The 13,640-nt window shown below is 31.4% G+C and overlaps 1 protein-coding gene across 1 annotated transcript in view; it reads right to left on the bottom strand.

The window, feature by feature from the left end:
- The window catches only part of nck2a (NCK adaptor protein 2a), a 71,819-nt gene that overhangs the window by 4,349 nt on the left and 53,830 nt on the right, over window positions 1-13,640 (bottom strand). The gene's annotated exons all lie outside the window — the stretch shown is intronic.

Raw genomic sequence — 13,640 nt, 5'->3', positions numbered from 1 at the left:
TGGTTTAATGGACAGTGTGTTATTTGTAAGTTACTTTAGAGTTGTATAGAGTTTCTGTAGACATTTCAGTGGTGTTATTTTCAGTCACATATGTTAGGAATACCAGGATGTCCTTGCTTAGATATATCCTGGTATTTGTGGATATATATATAAGTATATATATGTGTATATATGAAAAAGTTAATTTCAATGGACATTTGTACTTCGAGTGAGTTGTGTATATGTGACTGAATTTGTAATGTGGTAATAATAAAGTTGCAAGTTAAGAAAAAGTATCACTGTCAGTGAATAACTCACGCAGTCAGTGTTCAGTCTGAAAGATGTTATAGTATAGTAAGGCGTCAAAATTGGCCAAAAAAAGTCAAATTATTTTTGCCTCAAAATATCATGAAAATGGTCATAGTACAGTAAGGCGTCAAAATCGGCCAAAAAGAGTCAAAAATTTTTTTGGCCTCAAAATGTCATAAAAATGGTCATAGTACAGTAAGGCCTCAAAATCGGCCAAAAAAAGTCACGTTTTTTTTTTTGCCTCAAAATGTCATGAAAAACGTCATAGTATAGAAAGGCGTTAAAATCGGGCAAAAAAAGCCAAAATTTTTTTGGACCTCAAAATGTCATGAAAAACGTCATAGTATAGTAAGGCGTCAAAATCGGCCAAAAAAAGTCCAAATTTTTTTGGACCTCAAAATGTCATGAAAAACGTCATAGTATAGTAAGGCGTCAAAATCGGGCAAAAAAAGTCCAAATTTTTTTGACCTCAAAATGTCATGAAAAACGTCATAGTATAGTAAGGCGTCAAAATCGACAAAAAAAGTCAAAAAAAATTTTGACCTCAAAATGTCATGAAAAACGTCATAGTATAGTAAGGCGTCAAATTCAGGCAAAAAAAGTCACATTTTTTTTGGACCTCAAAATGTCATGAAAAACGTCATAGTATAGTAAGGCGTCAAAATCGACAAAAAAAGTCAAAAAAATTTTTGACCTCAAAATGTCATGAAAAACGTCATAGTATAGTAATGCGTAAAAATCGACAAAAAAAGTCAAAAAAATTTTTGCCCTCAAAATGTCATGAAAAACGTCATAGTATAGTAAGGCGTCAAAATCGGGCAAAAAAAGTCAAAAATTTTTTGGACCTCAAAATGTCATGAAAAACGTCATAGTATAGTAAGGCGTCAAAATCGACAAAAAAAGTCAAAATTTTTTTGGACCTCAAAATGTCATGAAAAACGTCATAGTATAGTAAGGCGTCAAAATCGGGCAAAAAAAGTCCAAATTTTTTTGGACCTCAAAATGTCATGAAAAACGTCATAGTATAGTAAGGCGTCAAAATCGACAAAAAAAGTCAAAAAAAATTTTGACCTCAAAATGTCATGAAAAACGTCATAGTATAGTAAGGCGTCAAAATCGACAAAAAAAGACAAAAAAATTTTTGACCTCAAAATGTCATGAAAAACGTCATAGTATAGTAAGGCGTCAAAATCGGGCAAAAAAAGTCAAAATTTTTTTGGACCTCAAAATGTCATGAAAAACGTCATAGTATAGTAAGGCGTCAAAATCGACAAAAAAAGTCAAAAAAATTTTTGACCTCAAAATGTCATGAAAAACGTCATAGTATAGTAAGGCGTCAAAATCGGGCAAAAAAAGTCACAATTTTTTTGGACCTCAAAATGTCATGAAAAACGTCATAGTATAGTAAGGCGTCAAAATCGGGCAAAAAAAGTCAAATTTTTGTTGGACCTCAAAATGTCATGAAAAACGTCATAGTATAGTAAGGCGTCAAAATCGACAAAAAAAGACAAAAAAATTTTTGACCTCAAAATGTCATGAAAAACGTCATAGTATAGTAAGGCGTCAAAATCGGGCAAAAAAAGTCAAATTTTTGTTGGACCTCAAAATGTCATGAAAAACGTCATAGTATAGTAAGGCGTCAAAATCGACAAAAAAAGACAAAAAAATTTTTGACCTCAAAATGTCATGAAAAACGTCATAGTATAGTAAGGCGTCAAAATCGGGCAAAAAAAGTCAAATTTTTGTTGGACCTCAAAATGTCATGAAAAACGTCATAGTATAGTAAGGCGTCAAAATCGACAAAAAAAGACAAAAAAATTTTTGACCTCAAAATGTCATGAAAAACGTCATAGTATAGTAAGGCGTCAAAATCGGGCAAAAAAAGTCAAATTTTTGTTGGACCTCAAAATGTCATGAAAAACGTCACAGTATAGTAAGGCGTCAAAATCGACAAAAAAAGACAAAAAAATTTTTGACCTCAAAATGTCATGAAAAACGTCATAGTATAGTAAGGCGTCAAAATCGACAAAAAAAGTCAAAATTTTTTTGGACCTCAAAATGTCATGAAAAACGTCATAGTATAGTAAGGCGTCTATATCGGGCAAAAAAAGTCAAATTTTTGTTGGACCTCAAAATGTCATGAAAAACGTCATAGTATAGTAAGGCGTCAAAATCGACAAAAAAAGTCAAAAAAATTTTTGACCTCAAAATGTCATGAAAAACGTCATAGTATAGTAAGGCGTCAAAATCGACAAAAAAAGACAAAAAAATTTTTGACCTCAAAATGTCATGAAAAACGTCATAGTATAGTAAGGCGTCAAAATCGGGCAAAAAAAGTCAAATTTTTGTTGGACCTCAAAATGTCATGAAAAACGTCATAGTATAGTAAGGCGTCAAAATCGACAAAAAAAGACAAAAAAATTTTTGACCTCAAAATGTCATGAAAAACGTCATAGTATAGTAAGGCGTCAAAATAGGGCAAAAAAAGTCAAATTTTTGTTGGACCTCAAAATGTCATGAAAAACGTCATAGTATAGTAAGGCGTCAAAATCGACAAAAAAAGACAAAAAAATTTTTGACCTCAAAATGTCATGAAAAACGTCATAGTATAGTAAGGCGTCAAAATCGACAAAAAAAGTCAAAATTTTTTTGGACCTCAAAATGTCATGAAAAACGTCATAGTATAGTAAGGCGTCTATATCGGGCAAAAAAAGTCAAATTTTTGTTGGACCTCAAAATGTCATGAAAAACGTCATAGTATAGTAAGGCGTCAAAATCGACAAAAAAAGTCAAAATTTTTTTGGACCTCAAAATGTCATGAAAAACGTCAGTATAGTAGGGCATCAAAATCGGGCAAAAAAAGTCAAAATTTTTTTGGACCTCAAAATGTCATGAAAAACGTCATAGTATAGTAAGGCGTCAAAATCGACAAAAAAAGTCAAAATTTTTTTGAACCTCAAAATGTCATGAAAAACATCATAGTATAGTAAGGCGTCAAAATCGACAAAAAAAGTCAAAAAAATTTTTGACCTCAAAATGTCATAAAAAATGTCATAGTATAGTAAGGCGTCAAAATCGGGCAAAAAAAGTCAAATTTTTGTTGGACCTCAAAATGTCATGAAAAACGTCATAGTATAGTAAGGCGTCAAAATCGACAAAAAAAGACAAAAAAATTTTTGACCTCAAAATGTCATGAAAAACGTCATAGTATAAGTAAGGCGTCAAAATCGGGCAAAAAAAGTCAAAAATTTTTTGGACCTCAAAATGTCATGAAAAACGTCATAGTATAGTAAGGCGTCAAAATCGACAAAAAAAGTCAAAATTTTTTTGGACCTCAAAATGTCATGAAAAACGTCATAGTATAGTAAGGCGTCAAAATCGACAAAAAAAGTCAAAAAAAATTTGGACCTCAAAATGTCATGAAAAACATCATAGTATAGTAAGGCGTCAAAATCGGGCAAAAAAAGTCAAATTTTTGTTGGACCTCAAAATGTCATGAAAAACGTCATAGTATAGTAAGGCGTCAAAATCGACAAAAAAAGACAAAAAAATTTTTGACCTCAAAATGTCATGAAAAACGTCATAGTATAGTAAGGCGTCAAAATCGGGCAAAAAAAGTCAAAAATTTTTTGGACCTCAAAATGTCATGAAAAACGTCATAGTATAGTAAGGCGTCAAAATCGACAAAAAAAGTCAAAAAAATTTTTGACCTCAAAATGTCATGAATAACGTCATAGTATAGTAAGGCGTCAAAATCGGGCAAAAAAAGTCAAATTTTTGTTGGACCTCAAAATGTCATGAAAAACGTCATAGTATAGTAAGGCGTCAAAATCGACAAAAAAAGACAAAAAAATTTTTGACCTCAAAATGTCATGAAAAACGTCATAGTATAGTAAGGCGTCAAAATCGGGCAAAAAAAGTCACAATTTTTTTGGACCTCAAAATGTCATGAAAAACGTCATAGTATAGTAAGGCGTCAAAATCGACAAAAAAAAGTCAAAAAAAATTTTTGACCTCAAAATGTCATGAAAAATGTCATAGTATAGTAATGCGTGAAAATCGGGCAAAAAAAGTCAAAATTTTTTTGGACCTCAAAATGTCATGAAAAACGTCATAGTATAAGTAAGGCGTCAAAATCGGGCAAAAAAAGTCAAAAATTTTTTGGACCTCAAAATGTCATGAAAAACGTCATAGTATAGTAAGGCGTCAAAATCGACAAAAAAAGTCAAAATTTTTTTGGACCTCAAAATGTCATGAAAAACGTCATAGTATAGTAAGGCGTCAAAATCGACAAAAAAAGTCAAAAAAATTTTTGACCTCAAAATGTCATGAAAAACGTCATAGTATAGTAAGGCGTCAAAATCGGGCAAAAAAAGTCAAATTTTTGTTGGACCTCAAAATGTCATGAAAAACGTCATAGTATAGTAAGGCGTCAAAATCGATAAAAAAAGACAAAAAAATTTTTGACCTCAAAATGTCATGAAAAACGTCATAGTATAGTAAGGCGTCAAAATCGGGCAAAAAAAGTCGAAAATTTTTTGGACCTCAAAATGTCATGAAAAACGTCATAGTATAGTAAGGCGTCAAAATCGACAAAAAAAGTCAAAAAAATTTTTGACCTCAAAATGTCATGAATAACGTCATAGTATAGTAAGGCGTCAAAATCGGGCAAAAAAAGTCAAATTTTTGTTGGACCTCAAAATGTCATGAAAAACGTCATAGTATAGTAAGGCGTCAAAATCGACAAAAAAAGTCAAAAAAATTTTTGACCTCAAAATGTCATGAAAAACGTCATAGTATAGTAAGGCGTCAAAATCGGGCAAAAAAAGTCAAAAATTTTTTGGACCTCAAAATGTCATGAAAAACGTCATAGTATAGTAAGGCGTCAAAATCGACAAAAAAAGTCAAAATTTTTTTGGACCTCAAAATGTCATGAAAAACGTCATAGTATAGTAAGGCGTCTATATCGGGCAAAAAAAGTCAAATTTTTGTTGGACCTCAAAATGTCATGAAAAACGTCATAGTATAGTAAGGCGTCAAAATCGACAAAAAAAGTCAAAATTTTTTTGGACCTCAAAATGTCATGAAAAACGTCATAGTATAGTAAGGCGTCTATATCGGGCAAAAGAAGTCAAAATTTTTTGGACCTCAAAATGTCATGAAAAACGTCATAGTATAGTAAGGCGTCAAAATCGACAAAAAAAGTCAAAATTTTTTTGGACCTCAAAATGTCATGAAAAACGTCATAGTATAGTAAGGCGTCAAAATCGGGCAAAAGAAGTCAAAATTTTTTTGGACCTCAAAATGTCATGAAAAACGTCATAGTATAGTAAGGCGTCAAAATCGGGCAAAAAAAGTCACAATTTTTTTGGACCTCAAAATGTCATGAAAAACATCATAGTATAGTAAGGCGTCAAAATCGACAAAAAAAGTCCAAAAAATTTTTGACCTCAAAATGTCATGAAAAATGTCATAGTATAGTAATGCGTAAAAATCGGGGAAAAAAAAGTCAAAATTTTTGTTGGACCTCAAAATGTCATGAAAAACGTCATAGTATAGTAAGGCGTCAAAATCGGGCAAAAAAAGTCAAAATTTTTTTGGACCTCAAAATGTCATGAAAAACATCATAGTATAGTAAGCCGTCAAAATCGACAAAAAAAGTCAAAAAAATTTTTGACCTCAAAATGTCATGAAAAACGTCATAGTATAGTAAGGCGTCAAAATCGACAAAAAAAGTCAAAAAAAATTTTGACCTCAAAATGTCATGAAAAACGTCATAGTATAGTAAGGCGTCAAAATCGGGCAAAAAAAGTCAAAATTTTTTTGTACCTCAAAATGTCATGAAAAACATCATAGTATAGTAAGGCGTCAAAATCGACAAAAAAAGTCAAATTTTTGTTGGACCTCAAAATGTCATGAAAAACGTCATAGTATAGTAAGGCGTCAAAATCGGGCAAAAAAAGTCAAAATTTTTTTGGACCTCAAAATGTCATGAAAAACATCATAGTATAGTAAGCCGTCAAAATCGACAAAAAAAGTCAAAAAAATTTTTGACCTCAAAATGTCATGAAAAACGTCATAGTATAGTAAGGCGTCAAAATCGACAAAAAAAGTCAAAAAAAATTTTGACCTCAAAATGTCATGAAAAACGTCATAGTATAGTAAGGCGTCAAAATCGGGCAAAAAAAGTCAAAATTTTTTTGTACCTCAAAATGTCATGAAAAACATCATAGTATAGTAAGGCGTCAAAATCGACAAAAAAAGTCAAAAAAATTTTTGACCTCAAAATGTCATGAAAAACGTCATAGTATAGTAAGGCGTCAAAATCGGGCAAAAAAAGTCAAATTTTTGTTGGACCTCAAAATGTCATGAAAAACGTCATAGTATAGTAAGGCGTCAAAATCGACAAAAAAAGTCAAAAAAATTTTTGACCTCAAAATGTCATGAAAAACATCATAGTATAGTAAGGCGTCAAAATCGACAAAAAAAGTCAAAATTTTTTTGGACCTCAAAATGTCATGAAAAACGTCATAGTATAGTAAGGCGTCTATATCGGGCAAAAAAAGTCAAATTTTTGTTGGACCTCAAAATGTCATGAAAAACGTCATAGTATAGTAAGGCGTCAAAATCGACAAAAAAAGTCAAAATTTTTTTGGACCTCAAAATGTCATGAAAAACGTCATAGTATAGTAAGGCGTCTATATCGGGCAAAAGAAGTCAAAATTTTTTTGGACCTCAAAATGTCATGAAAAACGTCATAGTATAGTAAGGCGTCAAAATCGACAAAAAAAGTCAAATTTTTGTTGGACCTCAAAATGTCATGAAAAACGTCATAGTATAGTAAGGCGTCTATATCGGGCAAAAAAAGTCAAATTTTTGTTGGACCTCAAAATGTCATGAAAAACGTCATAGTATAGTAAGGCGTCAAAATCGACAAAAAAAGTCAAAATTTTTTTGGACCTCAAAATGTCATGAAAAACGTCATAGTATAGTAAGGCGTCTATATCGGGCAAAAGAAGTCAAAATTTTTTTGGACCTCAAAATGTCATGAAAAACGTCATAGTATAGTAAGGCGTCAAAATCGGGCAAAAGAAGTCAAAATTTTTTTGGACCTCAAAATGTCATGAAAAACGTCATAGTATAGTAAGGCGTCAAAATCGACAAAAAAAGTCAAAAAAATTTTTGACCTCAAAATGTCATGAAAAACGTCAGTATAGTAAGGCGTCAAAATCGGGCAAAAAAAGTCAAAATTTTTTTGGACCTCAAAATGTCATGAAAAACGTCATAGTATAGTAAGGCGTCAAAATCGACAAAAAAAGACAAAAAAATTTTTGACCTCAAAATGTCATGAAAAACGTCATAGTATAGTAAGGCGTCAAAATCGGGCAAAAAAAGTCACAATTTTTTTGGACCTCAAAATGTCATGAAAAACATCATAGTATAGTAAGGCGTCAAAATCGGGCAAAAAAAGTCAAATTTTTGTTGGACCTCAAAATGTCATGAAAAATGTCATAGTATAGTAAGGCGTCAAAATCGACAAAAAAAGACAAAAAAATTTTTGACCTCAAAATGTCATGAAAAACGTCATAGTATAGGAAGGCGTCAAAATCGGGCAAAAAAAGTCAAAATTTTTTTGGACCTCAAAATGTCATGAAAAACGTCATAGTATAGTAAGGCGTCAAAATCGACAAAAAAAAGTCAAAAAAATTTCTGACCTCAAAATGTCATGAAAAATGTCATAGTATAGTAATGCGTGAAAATCGGGCAAAAAAAGTCAAAATTTTTTTGGACCTCAAAATGTCATGAAAAACGTCATAGTATAGTAAGGCGTCAAAATCGGGAAAAAAAAAGTCAAAATTTTTTTGGACCTCAAAATGTCATGAAAAACGTCATAGTATAGTAAGGCGTCAAAATCGGGCAAAAAAAGTCAAATTTTTGTTGGACCTCAAAATGTCATGAAAAACGTCATAGTATAGTAAGGCGTCAAAATCGGGCAAAAAAAGTCAAAATTTTTTTGGACCTCAAAATGTCATGAAAAACATCATAGTATAGTAAGCCGTCAAAATCGACAAAAAAAGTCAAAAAAATTTTTGACCTCAAAATGTCATGAAAAACGTCATAGTATAGTAAGGCGTCAAAATCGACAAAAAAAGTCAAAAAAAATTTTGACCTCAAAATGTCATGAAAAACATCATAGTATAGTAAGGCGTCAAAATCGACAAAAAAAGTCAAATTTTTGTTGGACCTCAAAATGTCATGAAAAACGTCATAGTATAGTAAGGCGTCAAAATCGGGCAAAAAAAGTCAAAATTTTTTTGGACCTCAAAATGTCATGAAAAACATCATAGTATAGTAAGCCGTCAAAATCGACAAAAAAAGTCAAAAAAATTTTTGACCTCAAAATGTCATGAAAAACGTCATAGTATAGTAAGGCGTCAAAATCGACAAAAAAAGTCAAAAAAAATTTTGACCTCAAAATGTCATGAAAAACGTCATAGTATAGTAAGGCGTCAAAATCGGGCAAAAAAAGTCAAAATTTTTTTGTACCTCAAAATGTCATGAAAAACATCATAGTATAGTAAGGCGTCAAAATCGACAAAAAAAGTCAAAAAAATTTTTGACCTCAAAATGTCATGAAAAACGTCATAGTATAGTAAGGCGTCAAAATCGGGCAAAAAAAGTCAAATTTTTGTTGGACCTCAAAATGTCATGAAAAACGTCATAGTATAGTAAGGCGTCAAAATCGACAAAAAAAGTCAAAAAAATTTTTGACCTCAAAATGTCATGAAAAACATCATAGTATAGTAAGGCGTCAAAATCGACAAAAAAAGTCAAAATTTTTTTGGACCTCAAAATGTCATGAAAAACGTCATAGTATAGTAAGGCGTCTATATCGGGCAAAAAAAGTCAAATTTTTGTTGGACCTCAAAATGTCATGAAAAACGTCATAGTATAGTAAGGCGTCAAAATCGACAAAAAAAGTCAAAATTTTTTTGGACCTCAAAATGTCATGAAAAACGTCATAGTATAGTAAGGCGTCTATATCGGGCAAAAGAAGTCAAAATTTTTTTGGACCTCAAAATGTCATGAAAAACGTCATAGTATAGTAAGGCGTCAAAATCGACAAAAAAAGTCAAATTTTTGTTGGACCTCAAAATGTCATGAAAAACGTCATAGTATAGTAAGGCGTCTATATCGGGCAAAAAAAGTCAAATTTTTGTTGGACCTCAAAATGTCATGAAAAACGTCATAGTATAGTAAGGCGTCAAAATCGACAAAAAAAGTCAAAATTTTTTTGGACCTCAAAATGTCATGAAAAACGTCATAGTATAGTAAGGCGTCTATATCGGGCAAAAGAAGTCAAAATTTTTTTGGACCTCAAAATGTCATGAAAAACGTCATAGTATAGTAAGGCGTCAAAATCGGGCAAAAGAAGTCAAAATTTTTTTGGACCTCAAAATGTCATGAAAAACGTCATAGTATAGTAAGGCGTCAAAATCGACAAAAAAAGTCAAAAAAATTTTTGACCTCAAAATGTCATGAAAAACGTCAGTATAGTAAGGCGTCAAAATCGGGCAAAAAAAGTCAAAATTTTTTTGGACCTCAAAATGTCATGAAAAACGTCATAGTATAGTAAGGCGTCAAAATCGACAAAAAAAGACAAAAAAATTTTTGACCTCAAAATGTCATGAAAAACGTCATAGTATAGTAAGGCGTCAAAATCGGGCAAAAAAAGTCACAATTTTTTTGGACCTCAAAATGTCATGAAAAACATCATAGTATAGTAAGGCGTCAAAATCGGGCAAAAAAAGTCAAATTTTTGTTGGACCTCAAAATGTCATGAAAAATGTCATAGTATAGTAAGGCGTCAAAATCGACAAAAAAAGACAAAAAAATTTTTGACCTCAAAATGTCATGAAAAACGTCATAGTATAGGAAGGCGTCAAAATCGGGCAAAAAAAGTCAAAATTTTTTTGGACCTCAAAATGTCATGAAAAACGTCATAGTATAGTAAGGCGTCAAAATCGACAAAAAAAAGTCAAAAAAATTTCTGACCTCAAAATGTCATGAAAAATGTCATAGTATAGTAATGCGTGAAAATCGGGCAAAAAAAGTCAAAATTTTTTTGGACCTCAAAATGTCATGAAAAACGTCATAGTATAGTAAGGCGTCAAAATCGACAAAAAAAGTCAAAATTTTTTTGGACCTCAAAATGTCATGAAAAACATCATAGTATAGTAAGGCGTCAAAATCGACAAAAAAAGTCAAAAAAATTTTGAACCTCAAAATGTCATGAAAAATGTCATAGTATAGTAATGCGTAAAAATCGGGGAAAAAAAAGTCAAAATTTTTTTGGACCTCAAAATGTCATGAAAAACGTCAGTATAGTAGGGCATCAAAATCGGGCAAAAAAAGTCAAAATTTTTTTGGACCTCAAAATGTCATGAAAAACGTCATAGTATAGTAAGGCGTCAAAATCGGGAAAAAAAAAGTCAAAATTTTTTTGGACCTCAAAATGTCATGAAAAACGTCATAGTATAGTAAGGCGTCAAAATCGACAAAAAAAGTCAAAAAAAATTTTGACCTCAAAATGTCATGAAAAACATCATAGTATAGTAAGGCGTCAAAATCGACAAAAAAAGTCAAATTTTTGTTGGACCTCAAAATGTCATGAAAAACGTCATAGTATAGTAAGGCGTCAAAATCGGGCAAAAAAAGTCAAAATTTTTTTGGACCTCAAAATGTCATGAAAAACATCATAGTATAGTAAGCCGTCAAAATCGACAAAAAAAGTCAAAAAAATTTTTGACCTCAAAATGTCATGAAAAACGTCATAGTATAGTAAGGCGTCAAAATCGACAAAAAAAGTCAAAAAAAATTTTGACCTCAAAATGTCATGAAAAACGTCATAGTATAGTAAGGCGTCAAAATCGGGCAAAAAAAGTCAAAATTTTTTTGTACCTCAAAATGTCATGAAAAACATCATAGTATAGTAAGGCGTCAAAATCGACAAAAAAAGTCAAAAAAATTTTTGACCTCAAAATGTCATGAAAAACGTCATAGTATAGTAAGGCGTCAAAATCGGGCAAAAAAAGTCAAATTTTTGTTGGACCTCAAAATGTCATGAAAAACGTCATAGTATAGTAAGGCGTCAAAATCGACAAAAAAAGTCAAAAAAATTTTTGACCTCAAAATGTCATGAAAAACATCATAGTATAGTAAGGCGTCAAAATCGACAAAAAAAGTCAAAATTTTTTTGGACCTCAAAATGTCATGAAAAACGTCATAGTATAGTAAGGCGTCTATATCGGGCAAAAAAAGTCAAATTTTTGTTGGACCTCAAAATGTCATGAAAAACGTCATAGTATAGTAAGGCGTCAAAATCGACAAAAAAAGTCAAAATTTTTTTGGACCTCAAAATGTCATGAAAAACGTCATAGTATAGTAAGGCGTCTATATCGGGCAAAAGAAGTCAAAATTTTTTTGGACCTCAAAATGTCATGAAAAACGTCATAGTATAGTAAGGCGTCAAAATCGACAAAAAAAGTCAAATTTTTGTTGGACCTCAAAATGTCATGAAAAACGTCATAGTATAGTAAGGCGTCTATATCGGGCAAAAAAAGTCAAATTTTTGTTGGACCTCAAAATGTCATGAAAAACGTCATAGTATAGTAAGGCGTCAAAATCGACAAAAAAAGTCAAAATTTTTTTGGACCTCAAAATGTCATGAAAAACGTCATAGTATAGTAAGGCGTCTATATCGGGCAAAAGAAGTCAAAATTTTTTTGGACCTCAAAATGTCATGAAAAACGTCATAGTATAGTAAGGCGTCAAAATCGGGCAAAAGAAGTCAAAATTTTTTTGGACCTCAAAATGTCATGAAAAACGTCATAGTATAGTAAGGCGTCAAAATCGACAAAAAAAGTCAAAAAAATTTTTGACCTCAAAATGTCATGAAAAACGTCAGTATAGTAAGGCGTCAAAATCGGGCAAAAAAAGTCAAAATTTTTTTGGACCTCAAAATGTCATGAAAAACGTCATAGTATAGTAAGGCGTCAAAATCGACAAAAAAAGACAAAAAAATTTTTGACCTCAAAATGTCATGAAAAACGTCATAGTATAGTAAGGCGTCAAAATCGGGCAAAAAAAGTCACAATTTTTTTGGACCTCAAAATGTCATGAAAAACATCATAGTATAGTAAGGCGTCAAAATCGGGCAAAAAAAGTCAAATTTTTGTTGGACCTCAAAATGTCATGAAAAATGTCATAGTATAGTAAGGCGTCAAAATCGACAAAAAAAGACAAAAAAATTTTTGACCTCAAAATGTCATGAAAAACGTCATAGTATAGGAAGGCGTCAAAATCGGGCAAAAAAAGTCAAAATTTTTTTGGACCTCAAAATGTCATGAAAAACGTCATAGTATAGTAAGGCGTCAAAATCGACAAAAAAAAGTCAAAAAAATTTCTGACCTCAAAATGTCATGAAAAATGTCATAGTATAGTAATGCGTGAAAATCGGGCAAAAAAAGTCAAAATTTTTTTGGACCTCAAAATGTCATGAAAAACGTCATAGTATAGTAAGGCGTCAAAATCGACAAAAAAAGTCAAAATTTTTTTGGACCTCAAAATGTCATGAAAAACATCATAGTATAGTAAGGCGTCAAAATCGACAAAAAAAGTCAAAAAAATTTTGAACCTCAAAATGTCATGAAAAATGTCATAGTATAGTAATGCGTAAAAATCGGGGAAAAAAAAGTCAAAATTTTTTTGGACCTCAAAATGTCATGAAAAACGTCAGTATAGTAGGGCATCAAAATCGGGCAAAAAAAGTCAAAATTTTTTTGGACCTCAAAATGTCATGAAAAACGTCATAGTATAGTAAGGCGTCAAAATCGGGAAAAAAAAAGTCAAAATTTTTTTGGACCTCAAAATGTCATGAAAAACGTCATAGTATAGTAAGGCGTCAAAATCGGGCAAAAAAAGTCAAATTTTTGTTGGACCTCAAAATGTCATGAAAAACGTCATAGTATAGTAAGGCGTCAAAATCGGGCAAAAAAAGTCAAAATTTTTTTGGACCTCAAAATGTCATGAAAAACATCATAGTATAGTAAGGCGTCAAAATCGACAAAAAAAGTCAAAAAAATTTTTGACCTCAAAATGTCATGAAAAATGTCATAGGCGTCAAAATCGGGCAAAAAAAGTCAAATTTTTGTTGGACCTCAAAATGTCATGAAAAACGTCATAGTATAGTAAGGCGTCAAAATCGACAAAAAAAGAAAAAAAAAATTTTTGACCTCAAAATGTCATGAAAAACGTCATAGTATAGTAAGGCGTCAAAATCGACAAAAAAA

Source organism: Toxotes jaculatrix, chromosome 15 (genome assembly GCF_017976425.1).
Source record: "Toxotes jaculatrix isolate fToxJac2 chromosome 15, fToxJac2.pri, whole genome shotgun sequence".
Taxonomy (NCBI): Eukaryota; Metazoa; Chordata; class Actinopteri; family Toxotidae; genus Toxotes; species Toxotes jaculatrix.
Note: the sequence above shows the minus strand (reverse complement) of the source record. Positions and strands in the feature narration are given on the sequence as shown.